The sequence below is a fragment of the Ochotona curzoniae genome, unplaced genomic scaffold, assembly GCF_017591425.1.
Source record: "Ochotona curzoniae isolate NIBS_2020 unplaced genomic scaffold, NIBS_Ocur_1.0 patch361, whole genome shotgun sequence".
NCBI lineage: Eukaryota > Metazoa > Chordata > Mammalia > Lagomorpha > Ochotonidae > Ochotona > Ochotona curzoniae.
The window spans coordinates 352,203-357,477 of record NW_024466930.1 but is presented as its reverse complement, the minus strand read 5'-3'; positions in this window follow the sequence as shown (position 1 = coordinate 357,477).

Sequence of the window (5,275 nt, the reverse complement as noted above, 5' to 3'; positions counted from 1 at the left end):
TCCTATGGAGCACTTCCCCATTCCTGACCCCACAGATTCATTAATGGAGTTTGAATCAGAGGGCGCTTGTGCTGGGTGAAGTAAGACATCCTACTATTAATACAAAACATTCACAGTACATATAGTTTTAAGAAACAGCTGCTTTTTAAAATTCTTACAAGTTTGTTTTTCTGTGTTTTCACTTTATGTGGTCTTAATTGTTCACTAAAACTTCTTTTGCACACATGGCATTATTGTCTTTCATTTATTTGATACCAGTTAAAAATCAGGGAATAAGCCCCAAATTATCGTTTATATCCATGTGAAGTTAAATATTGATTCAGAGACATGGAAAGAAAACAAAGTCAGTGGAATCATTGTCATTTCAAGCCAAACAGGAAGCTTATAGGAAAATTTGAGTGCAATTTTATTTTAGTAATTTCTTTTCTTTTTTTTTTTTTTACATTTGAACCTTTATTTGTTTGTTCTTTCCTTTTCTTTTTAAAACTTTTAGAATTTTATTACTTTATGATTCAGTCCCGTAGGCTTTGGAATTTCCCTTTACCCCTCCCCAAATTCTCTGCTCCCACTGGTTTCCCCTGTATTGTTAGAATAGCATAGTCCTTCATAAACAGTTCAAAGTCCGTCATTCTGTTTAGGTGCATCCTGACAATATAGGTATGGACAATGGCAGAGAGTCCAGCATGCTATTCTCAAAATATATTTAAGTTGCATTGGGAGTCCATCTTTTTTTTTTTTTTTTGCACCCAAGGGTAGTTTTATTTTTTATTTATTTATTTATTTATTTTTTATTGTTGCTTACATTGTATTATGTAGTACAGTTTTATAGGCACTGGGGATTCCCCCCACCCCTCCCATACCCCTCCCCCCATGGTGGATTCCTCCACCTTGTTGCATAACCATAGTTCAAGTTCAGTTGAGATTCATTGCTTGCAAACACTTGCCTAGCATAAAGTTCAGCGTCTTATTGTCCAGATAAGTTCAGTGGCCTCTTGGGGAGACCTTCTATGGTCTGAAGATAGGTCTAACAGAGTAAAGATCCAGTCAGTTAAAAGCCCCAACAAGGCCTCAGTATCAATATACAACATTATGGAATTAATTGACATAGTATTGGGTAAACAATATGTTAAAAATAATGCAAGTTCCATTCTTCGAAACATCTGGGTTGAGACAGTATCAATGACAGGTTCAAAAAATAACAAACAACCAAACAAAAAATTACAGGATAAATCAATGCAAACATGTGGTATCTAATCTTTTGGGATTCGCTCATTTCCCTTAGCATTATAGTTTCCAGTTGGGCCCATTTAGCCACAAAGAACTGCATTTTGTTTTTTTTTTAATAGCTGAGTAGTATTCCATGGAGTAGATGAACCAAAGCTTTCTTATCCAATCTTCTGCTGATGGGCATTTCGGTTGCTTCCATGTTTTTGCAATTACTGATTATGCTGCAATGAACATAGGGATGCATGTTGGTTTGTCGTAAAACAGGTGTTTTGGATATATTCCTAGGAGTGCTATTGCTGGGTCATATGGTATGCAGATTTTGAGTTGTTTGAGTGTTCTCCAGACTGATTTCCATAAAGGCTGTACCAATTTGCAGCTCCACCAGCAGTGGAGTAGGGTTCCCTTTTCCCCGCATCCTCGCCAGCAAGCGTCGTTGGTGTTCTTGTTTATGTGGGCCAATCTTACTGGTGTTAGGTGGTACCTCATCGATGTTTTAATTTGGATTTCCCTTATTGCTAGGGAGCTGGAACATTTTTTCATATGTTTGTTTGCCGTTTGGACTTGTTCCTTTGTGAAATGTTTGCCCATTTCCCGTGCCCATTTCTTGAGTGGCTTGTTTGTTTTGGTTTTTTGGTTGTTTTGAAGTTCTTTGTATATCCTGGAAATTAGCCCCCTATCGCCTATATCGTGTGCAAAGATCTTCTCCCACTCTGTGGGTTGCTTTTTTACTTTGTTGATTGTTTCCCTTGCTGTACAGAAGCTTCTTAGTTTGATGAGGTCCCATTTGTTTATTCTGTTCTCAACTGCTATTGCTTTTGGTGTCCTTCTTAGAAAGTCGGGACCTACTCCTAGGTCTTGCAGGGTATTTCCTACATTTTCTTGCAAGAGTTTGAAGGTTTCTGGATGTAGGTTTAGGTCTTTTATCCATGTAGATTGGATCTTAGTGTATGGTGATAGATGTGGGTCTATCTTTTTATTTCTACAGGCTATCAGCCAGTTGTCCCAACAACATTTACTAAAGAGGCCTTCCCACTTGCTTGAGCTGTCATTGGTCTTTTTGTCAAAGATTAATTGGCTGTATTTGTGTGGGTTCCCTTTTGGTGCTTCTATTCTATTCCATTGATCTTCCTTTCTGTCTTTGTGCCAGTACCAGGCTGTTTTGATAACCACTGTTCTATAGTATGTCCAGAGGTCCGGGATTGTGATTCCCCCTGCTAACTTCTTATTTTTCAGGATGGTTCTAGCTATTCGTGGTTTTTTGTGTTTCCAGATGAACTTTTGAATCATTGTATCCAGTTCCGTGAAGAATGTTTTGGGCAATTTGATTGGAATTGCGTTGAAAATGTATATTGCTTGTGGTAGTATAGAAATTTTAATGATATTGATTTTGCCTATCCAGGAGCACGGGATGTTATTCCATCTTTTGAGGTTTTGTTCAATTTCCTTTTTAAATAGTTTGTAGTTTTCTTCGAATAGGTCTCCTACGCTTTTGGTTAGATTTATTCCCAAATACTTCATACTTCTCTCTGCTATTTTGAATGGTATCCTGTTGGTTAGATCTTCTTCCATCTTGGTGTTATTTGCGTACACTATGGCTGTTGATTTTCATTCGTTAATTTTGTACCCCGCCACTCTGCCAAACTCTCGTATAAGTTCTAGCAGTTTCTGTATTGAGTCTCCTGGTTTTTCTATGTATAGGATCATGTCATCTGCATATAGTGAAAGCTTGACTTCTTCATTTCCCATTTGAATTCCTTTGATTTCTTTTTCTTGTCTTATGGCCTCTGCAAGTACCTCTAGGACTATGTTGAATAGCAGTGGTGATAGCGGACATCCTTGTCTTGTTCCAGATCTCAGTGGAAAGGGTTCTAGCTTTTCTCCATTCAGTATGATACTGGCGTTGGGTTTTTCATAAATTGCTTTGATTATGTTGTGGATTTTCCCATCTATGCCTACTTTGGCTAGAGTTTTTAGCATGAAGAGGTGTTGGATTTTGTCGAAAGCTTTTTCTGCATCTATTGAAACTATTATGTGGTTCTTGTTTTGCAGTTTTTGGATATGGTTTATAACATTTATGGATTTCCGAATGTTGAACCATCCCTGCATTCCAGGGATGAATCCTACTTGATCCGGATGAATGATCTGTCTGATGATTTTTTGAATTCTATTGGCTAGGATTTTGTTGAGAATTTTAGCATCAATGTTCATCAGAGAAATAGGTCTGTAGTTTTCCTTCTCTGATGGTTCTCTGTCCGGTTTTGGGATTAAGGTGATGTTGGCTTCATAGAATGGGTTTGGGAGGGTTGCTTCCTCCTCTATTGTTTTGAAGAGCTTGTAGAGGATTGGGGTTAGTTCTGTACAGAATGTTTTGTAGAATTCTGCAGTGAAGCCGTCTGGGCCTGGGCTTTTTTTCGTTGGGAGATCCTTGATGACTGTTTCAATCTCTACCTCGGTTATGGGTTTATTTAATTCTGCAGTTGCCTCCGGACTGAGTTTTGGTAAGTGGTGGGAGTCCAAGAACTTTTCTATTTCTTGGTGGTCCTCAAATTTGTGGGAGTACAGTTCTTTGTAGTAATTTCTAATTATTTTCTTAATGATTGCAGTGTCTGTTGTTATGTTGCCTTTTTCATCTTTAATGCTATTGATTCTCACTTTCTCTTGTTTTTTTTTGGTCAATCGGGCCAGTGGAGTGTCTATTTTGTTTATTTTCTCAAAAAACCAACTTTTTGATTTGTTGATTTTATGTATAGTTTTTTTGATTTCTATTTGGTTTATCTCCTCCCTTGTTTTGATGATTTCTTGTTTCCTATTGTGCGTGGGACTCTTCTGCTGCTGTTTTTCCAGATCCTGGAGGTGTGAGGTTAGTTCCTGTATTTGGCGTCTTTCTTGGGCCTTGACATGCGCTCCGATTGCGATGAATCTACCTCGTAGCACTGCTTTGGCGGTGTCCCACAAGTTTTGGAATGTTGTATCAGAGTTTTCATTGGTTTCCATAAATTTTTTGATCTCATCTTTAATTTCTTCTCTGACCCATTGTTCGTTTAATAGCATATTGTTCAATTTCCAAGAGTGCCTATACTTCCTGGGGAGTTTTGAGTTGTTGATTTCCAGTTTCATCCCATGGTGGTCTGAGAGGGTACATGGTATGATACTAATGTTTTGGAAGTTGTTTAGATTCGCTTTATGTCCTATCATGTGGTCGATTCTGGAGAAGGTGCCATGCACCGCTGAGAAGAATGTATAGTCTGTGGCCTTAGGATAAAAAGTTCTATATATGTCTACTAAGTCCAGTTGTTCTATTGTTTGTGTGAGCTCTGTTGTTTCCTTGTTGAGTTTTTGTTTCGTAGACCGGTCCATTGTTGTTAGAGGTGTGTTGAGATCGCCTACAAGAATTGTGCGGGTGTCTATGTCTTCCTTTAAGTCTGTAAGTAATTGCTTTACGTAAGTAGGTGCATTAAGATTCGGTGCATAAACATTAATGATGGTGATTGCTTCTTGATGGATCATTCCTTTCACCAGTATAAAATGGCCTTCCCTGTCTCTTTTGATGTTAGTTAGAATGAAATCTATCTCGTCTGAAATTAGGATAGCTACCCCAGCTTTTTTTTCTCGTCTATTGGCGTGAAATATCTTTTTCCATCCCTTCACTTTCAGTTTCTTTGCATCCTTTCTGGTTAGATGCGTTTCTTGTAGGCAACAGATGGTTGGGTCTTGTTTGATGATCCATTCTATTAATCTCTGTCGTTTGATTGGTGAATTTAGACCATTTGTGTTGAGAGTTAAAATTGAGAGTTTGCAATTTTGCCCTGCCATGTGATTGTGTTGTGTGTGTGTTGTTGCCTATGTAATTGTCTTGTTTGTGTGGCCTTTAGTTTGGAGACCTTCTTATTTGCCAACTTTGTTTGTGATTTGCCTCCTTTTTGTCTGGGACTAGCGCATTTCTAAGGAGACTTTGCAGAGCTGGTTTTGTGTAGACATATTCTTCTAGTTTTTCTTTGCTATTGAAGTATCTGATTTCGTTCTCATATACAAATGAGATCTTTGCTGG